Genomic DNA, 7788 nt, shown 5'->3' with positions numbered 1-7788 from the left:
ACCTCCTGTCTCTAGGTCTGGCTCTCAGTTCACTGAGCTACCCAGCTGCCCCCTAGATATTTTTAAATAATTCCAGTGCATTAAAGATTCTGGAATTTCCCAGTGTGGAAATATTTTTCAGAAGCTTGAGCGGAAATTTAGAGCAATATGACAGCCAACTTAGATGTGATACATAAAACTATATTCATTAATACTACATTGTCCTTAACTGATTTGTCTACAAATTTTCATAAGCAAATTGGTCAATGACTATCATTAAGCTAATCAAAGTTTTGTTCAAACTAGGTCAAATCCAAGACATTTTGAACTCCCAGCTAACAAAAAAAAAAATCAGCATTCAAGGTATCCTACAATTCTCTAAATTAATGTTTATTCTGAATAAAAGGTCTGATTCTATATAACAGGGGTTGTACCCAAATGCCCGTGGGCATTTTTATTAAATAAAAGTACTACATGAAATGCGTTAATATAGGACTACCTTTGACAAACCCATATATATATATATATATATGTATAAATATAAAATTAAAAAATTTCTGAAATGTAATTATACTCTTACAATTGTAGCTCCAATGTAATGTAAAAGTACAGGAAAGTTATCTGCCAGACCAAATCAAGATGCAGACATTTCCCATAGAAGCCAATTTATTTTTTAAAAAAGGGGAAAAAAAGGTAGGGGGGAGGATTTAAGCAGAATGTTGGAAAGGCAACAACAGGTTCAGGAGAGGATCTCAAAGCACACACAATTGGAGCTATAATAACATTAATTATTATACTGTTGAGTCCCCAAAATTAAAGAAAAACATACTATAGCTGTACACAACCTACAGGAAAGTGATGATCTGGAGTTATTGGGGAACATGACTGAACAGGTAAGATATAGATTCACCATTGTGTGTTCTCTGTATTGTTTCAGCCAGTATCATTGAAGTATTAATAACCTGGATTTTAGAGCAGTGCTTCATTTTGTCTTCTTGTGGAATTGTATTTGTGACCACCACAGCCTCAAATGTCTCATTATTAATCCTGGAAATAGCTGACCCAGAGAAGATTCCATGAGTCAGAATAGCATAAACTTTGGTGGCTCCAGCAGACAGTAACTTATGTGCAGCATGGCATATTGTGCCACATGTATCAGCCACAAGGATGGCTACACGATCCTTCACGTCACCAACCAAAACCATCCTGTCTACCTCATGTGCCTTCTTTCTTTATGAATCAAAGCAAACTCCACATTCAGTCTGTCAGCAATTGATGTCACTCTTTTAGCTCCACCAGCATCTGGAGACACAATGATACAATTCCTCCATTCTGCAATATTTTCTCAAATCCATTGTAAGACTGCAGGTTCTGCATACAAATTATCCACTGGAATATCAAAACATTCCTTTATCTGAGAAGCATTGAGATCCGCCCCAGCCATGGAAAGCATATTAGCTACAAGTTTTGTAGAAATTGGAGCACGACTCTTGTCATCTTGTCAGGCATATGGAAAACATGGGATCATTGCAGTCACCCTGGATGATGATGCAATTTTGCAAGCATTGATCATAATGAGAAGTTCCATCAAGTTATCATTAATTTCCCCACAGCTGATTTGGATGATGTAGACATCTTCCCCTCTCATATTTTCACCAATTTCTGGTCTCCTGATTGCTTAATTTCTTAGTGACTACCTTGCCCAGTTCCAGCCCCAACCTGTCTGCCACTTTCTGGGACAGGTCCTAGTACAAGCTGCTGCTGAACAGCATGATGTTGGGCATGGCTGGTGTTAGGTGGGAGACAGCGGCAGCGGCAGTGGAGGCTGCTGAAGCTGCTGCTGCTGCTTAACGGTTAACAACAACAACAACAAAAGAACTTGTTGACCCTTTGATGATTCTTCTTGGGTGAGATTTTTGGTCATAGGTTGGGTGGTAGAAACTGGATGAGGAACAACAAACTACTAAAATGTTTATATAATACAGTGTCTATGTTGGTTCCTTTTGATGTGAACAACCTGATGCTCTGCTGACTACCGCAATAGTTCTTGATGTTAGTCACAGGAAAAAGGACAGAGGAAACCAATTAGGTTTATACACCACAAATACACTTTGGCAGTTCTTCACCTATACTTGGTTTTGAATTCATTCATTGCTGGTGTACAGTTGTCCCATTGGTCCATATTTTGTGAAACTGCTGGTCCATTTGATATGGGAGAACCAGTGAATGGCCAAAGGAGGCTCCAAAAAACTTGTAGTAACTCTACTATGGTGGTCTGATGTTTCATATTTCCTTTAGTATCATTGTGCATACTTTGCTGTTGAGCATCCATGGCAGTCTAGACTCTGTGTGCAATATGGAGCACATATATTCTCTCTGAATGTTGTATAGAGTTGGGATACTGGTTGTGTGCTGTGTGTTCCAGAATAAACATCAAAGGAAGGAAGAGTGATAATGGTGTGTCCTGCAGATTGAGCCCCATCTGACTTTCCCACTGGGTTCAGTTTCCCATCACTAGGAAAGGTGGCCATTACACATGACACTTAAAGGTGGAAAAAATATGTGAGCTGAGCTGAGCCATTGACCAATAATGATTTTTGTGATAAATGAGCCTGTCTCAAACCAAGTTACTGGACATTTTCCACAAAGCCCAGTAGAAATGAATTCAGAGACGGGCTCTTGTAGAGTTTTTTGTGCTTCTGACTGTTTCTGTTACTATTGTCAAGAAGGGTACTTTGGAAATATAAATTTAACTTTCCTTTTTAAAAGAAGAAAAGGCAGGTAAGTTTGCTAAGAGAAAAACAGGACCACTAGGAATTCTTCCAGGCAGCGATACCCATCACAATGCCCATCAACAGCACACATTGATGGAGTTGAGTTGGTCCACAGACACTTCTTGTTTAGTAACTTGTATATGCCAGTGAGGATCCAGATGAGGCTGTGCCTAAACTGTAGCTCATTTATCATTATTTTGTTTCTTGTCATTCAGTCAATGTTGGGGCCCCAAGCTTCCAGGAGAGACCTAAGAAGGCAGTGGAGCAGAGTAGGGGGAAAAAACAAAGAGAAAACATACACAGAAAAGAATGAGCATTCTGGGGTTGGCTTAACCACTGATAATAACAGGAATAATTCACACTGTGCAATGCAATAAGGATTACAAAGCACTTTTCCTCACAACAACCCTATGAGGCAGGGAGTCTTGGCTCCATTTTACAGATGGAGAAACTTAAATACAAAGACATTAAGGAGCTTGCCCATAAGCTTTTGTGTCTGGACAGTGGCAGAGATTTACAGTGAATACCTTGGAAAAGGTTACTTCTCATCTATAAATTGAAGGGGTTTGACTAGATGAACATGGGGTTTGTAGTAAGAAGAGCCTGGTTCTCTGTCCTTATTTTTCTTAATTTGGATACTACATTTGACACCTGACTATACTTGACTCCTAGTTCTCCTCCTACCTTCCTGATTGGTTCTTTTCCATTTCCTTTGCTGGCTAATGATCCAGATCACACACCAACTATGAGTGTTTTTCTCATTTAATCTTAGGCGTTCTTCTCTTCTCGCCACACTCTCTCAGTAACCTCATCAGTTCCCATGGATTTAACGATCATCATTAGGCAGATGAGTCATCAATCTCTGTATTCACCACTAGTCTGAACTACAGATCCAAATCCTCAATCGTCTATTGAGCATTTCAAATCGACCATCCCTTAAACTCGACTTTTCTGAAATCGGACTTGTTATCTTTATCCCCTCTCCCCATCACCCCAAACCTCCCCCTCCACACTTCCTTATTTCTGTCAAAGGCACCATATTCTTTTAGTTTTCCAAATTTGGAAGCTCGATACCATTCCTGTCTTTTTATTCTTCCTTACCTCCCATATCTATTAAGTCAGCAAATCTTGCCATTTCTACCTCTAAAACATATCTGAGCCTTTTTCTCTATTCATACAATTACTACTTTATTTATTTTTAATTAATTCTGTCTTGGAATTGATACTAAGTTAAATCTGGCCTCAGATACTTCCTAACTATATGACCCTGGGCAAGTCACTTAACCTCATTGCCTAGCCCTTACCACTCTTCTGTCTTGGAATCAATTGGTTCCAAGACAGAAGATAAGAAAAAAAAAGAATTTATTCTAAGTATTGGTTTTAAGGCAGAAGAACAGAAAGGGCTAGGGAATGGAAATTAAGTGACTTGCCCAGGGTCACACAACTAACTAGGAAGTATCTGAGGCTAGATTTGAACCCAGGACTTCCTATGTCTAGATCAAGCTCTCTATCCATTGAACCACCTAGCTGCCGTACAACTTTAGTTCAGGCCCTCATCACCGCTTGCCTCTATTATTGCAATAGCCTCTCAAATGGTGTTTTAGCTTTAATCTTCTCCCCCTGCAGGTGAAATTAAGATTACTTATTCTTTAGATTTTTAGCCACCAGGAAGGTATACACCCCCAATTAAGGATTTAGTGTGACAGGGGGAAGGTCTATGACCCGTGTGTGCTAGCAAGTGACAAATCAGAAACAACTGGCTGCCACCCCTGGGCAGGCCAAAGCCAAGTTTAAGCCACCGTTGGTGCACATAAAGGTGGAAGGAAGGCACAGGAAGTGACACAAAGAACTGCTTTTAAATTTGGTGGCCACTTCCTGTGAGTACTTCTTCACCTTGGAACTTGACTGCAGAGGAGCTCAGGCTTGAGATCTCAGACTGCTTCCTTTTAGACTGCCACATGGTGAGTGAAAAGGTCCCAACTGCCTTTCCTTGACTTTTCTGGAGGCACCAGCCTCTGGAGAGGCCCATCATCTTAGAACTCCCTTTCCCTTGGCTTTCTGGAGACACTAACCTCTGGAGAGGCCCCTCATTTTGGAGGTGGTCTCATGGTTGGAAGCCGTGGGCCTCTGATTTCCTGCCTGGTTCAGATCAGGCCGAGCAGCTAGCTCTCTCTCCCCCCGCCCCCCCCCCCCCCCCCCGTCTGTGTCTCTGTGTCTGTGTCTGTGTCTGTGTCTGTCTCTGTCTCTCCCTCTCTCTTCCTCTCCCCCCCCTCTCTGTCTCTGTCTCTGTCTCTCCCTCTCTCTTCCTCTCCCCCCCTCTCTGTCTCTGTCTCTGTCTCTCCCTCTCTCTTCCTCTCCCCCCCTCTCTGTCTCTGTCTCTGTCTCTCCCTCTCTCTTCCTCTCCCCCCCTCTCTCTCTCTGTCTCTGTCTCTGTCTCTCTCTCTCTCTCTCTCTCTCTCTCTCTCTCTCTCTCTCTCTCTCTCTATCTCTCTCTGTCTCTCCCTCTCTCTTCCTCTCCCCCTCTCTCTGTCTCTGTCTCTGTCTCTGTCTCTCTCTCTCTGTCTCTCCCTCTCTCTTCCTCTCCCCCCCCTTTCTGTCTCTGTCTCTCTCTCTGTCTTTCTCTATCTCTCCCTCCCTCCTCACCCCAACTCTCTCTCTCTGTCATTTCCTTAATTTCTTCTCTCTATTCGTAAATAAATGACCATAAAAGCCATTCTGATTTGAGTAATTCATTGGGACTTAGTAATTAAATCCCTGGTGACCAAACTCGCAAATATTCAGTTCAACCATAATTTTTACCCCTTACATACAAGTCCATGCTTCACACGGCTACCAAAGGGGTTTTCTTTAAATGCAGAGCTGTTTATGTCATTTTCCTCCTCCATCAACTCCAAATGGCTCCCTGTGGCCTCTAGAAGAAAATAACAACTCCACTGTTTAGTTTTAAAGCCTTTTCTATCCTGGTCACAGCCTGTCTTTTCAGTCTGATTGAACGTTATTCTGCCTCCTGAACTCTAAGATCCTGCCAAAGTGTCCCTTACTTCTTTTTGTCCCTCGAATATAATACTTAATCCTTCCATCTATATCCTCTTGCACTGGTGGTCCTCCATTCCTGGAATACACTTCCATTTCACCTCCGCATCATAGAATCTTCTCTTTTTAACAACTTGGGTCTATCATCACCTTCTGACCAAAACCTTTCCTGATTCTCCAATAGCTAGTGCCCTCCCTCCCAAAATACCTTTATTCATCCTTTTTGTATTGCGCTTCTTTCTATTTAGGGAGGCACAGTGGCTAGAGTGCCAGGCCTGAGTGAGAAAGGCTTGTCTCCCTGATTTCAAATCTGGTATCAGATATATACTAGTTATGTGACTCTCAGAAAGCCACTTTAACCCTGTTTGCCTCAGTTTCTTCATTAAAAAAATATTTCTTAGGGGCAATTGGGTGGCTCAGTGGATGGAGAGCCAGGACCAGAGATAGGAGGTCCTAGGTTCAAATCTGATCTCAGATACTTCCTAGCTGTGTGACCTTGGGCAAGTCACTTAACCCCCATTGCCTAGCCCTTACCACTCTTCTGCCTTAGAACCAATATTGATTCTAAGATGGAAGAGTAAGAGTTAGAAATTTTTTTAATTATAAAGAAATGTTATTTTATCAATTACATATAACAATTGTCTCTCTCCCTCTCTTTTCTCCCTGCTCCTGGAGCTGACAAGTCATTTGATCTGGTAATTATACATGTTTTTATCATGCAATCAGTTTCTTCATTTCTAAATGAGCTGAAGAAGGAAGTGGCAAAGAACTTGAGTATCCTTGCTAAGAAAATCCCAAAGGAGGTCATGAAGAGTCAGACATAAAACGACAAGAACAAGGAATACATAGCTTCTTGTCTTCTTGATTAGTTTGTAAATTCTTTGTGAACAGAGAATTTCATTCTTTATAATTGCACCGGCAGAGGCTAGCATAGTGTCAGATACATCACAGGCAATGACCACATGCTTAATAATTGATTTAAAATTTCCCTGGACCTTCACCTCCTCATTTATAAAATAATGGAATAGAACATGATGGCCTGGAGGTCCTCCCCAGCTCCTTACCTATGATTCCAAGTCATTTGCTCTGAGTCGAAGTTGCTTCATCTATAAACTGACGAGATTGGACTGGATGACTACTAAGGCCCCTTCTTGTTCTAAATTTAGGATTTGACAACACTACAATTTCTTTTCTTTTCTTTTCTTTTCTTTTCTTTTCTTTTCTTTTCTTTTCTTTTCTTTTCTTTTCTTTTCTTTTCTTTTCTTTTCTTTTCTTTTCTTTTCTTTTCTTTTCTTTTCTTTTCTTTTCTCTTCTCTTCTCTTCTCTTCTCTTTTCTTCTCTTCTTTTCTTTTCTTCTTTTCTTTCTCTTACCTTCTGTCTTAGAATCAATAGTATGTATTGATTCCAAGGCAGAAGCAGGAAAGACGCAGTAAGGGCTAGGCACTGGAGCTTAAGTGACTTGCCCAGGGTCACACAACTAGGAAGTGTCTGAGATCAAATTCAAACCCAGGATCTTCCATCTCCAGTCCTGCTCTCAATCCACTGAGCCACCCAGCTATTCCTCAACCAACCCTATGATTTATAAGGAAACCTTGAAGGAAGCTAGCTCTGACATTTATGATTTGTTTTTGCAAGAGGTTCCAAATGAACACTGTGTTCTGGGTCAGAAGACCTGGATTCCAATCTCTGTTCTCCTACTCACTACTTGTGTGGCAAGTAATATAACACAACACAGCACAACACAGTTCAATACAACACAATATAACATAACATAACATATAACACAACAATAATACAATATAAAATATATAATAATATAAGTAATGGAATAATAATATAATATAAAAATTACTATAAGTAATAACCTAATCTCTGTGTCTCAGTTTCCTCATACATAATATGAGGGGGTTGGATTTTATAACTTCTAATGTCCCTTCTAGACCAATAATCTTTTTCTCTTTTGCTTCATTGCCTCTTGGAGAAGAACTCTGGGACCAATGCT

General features: G+C 40.7%; 1 pseudogene; it reads right to left on the bottom strand.

Annotated features, from left to right (window-relative positions):
- Positions 1 to 848: 848 nt before the first annotated feature.
- On the bottom strand, positions 849 to 1763 carry LOC100026370 (ribose-phosphate pyrophosphokinase 2-like; annotated as a pseudogene).
- Positions 1764 to 7788: the final 6025 nt, after the last annotated feature.

Source organism: Monodelphis domestica, chromosome 4 (genome assembly GCF_027887165.1).
Source record: "Monodelphis domestica isolate mMonDom1 chromosome 4, mMonDom1.pri, whole genome shotgun sequence".
Lineage (NCBI taxonomy): Eukaryota > Metazoa > Chordata > Mammalia > Didelphimorphia > Didelphidae > Monodelphis > Monodelphis domestica.
This window is presented reverse-complemented; position numbering and strand designations above follow the sequence as displayed.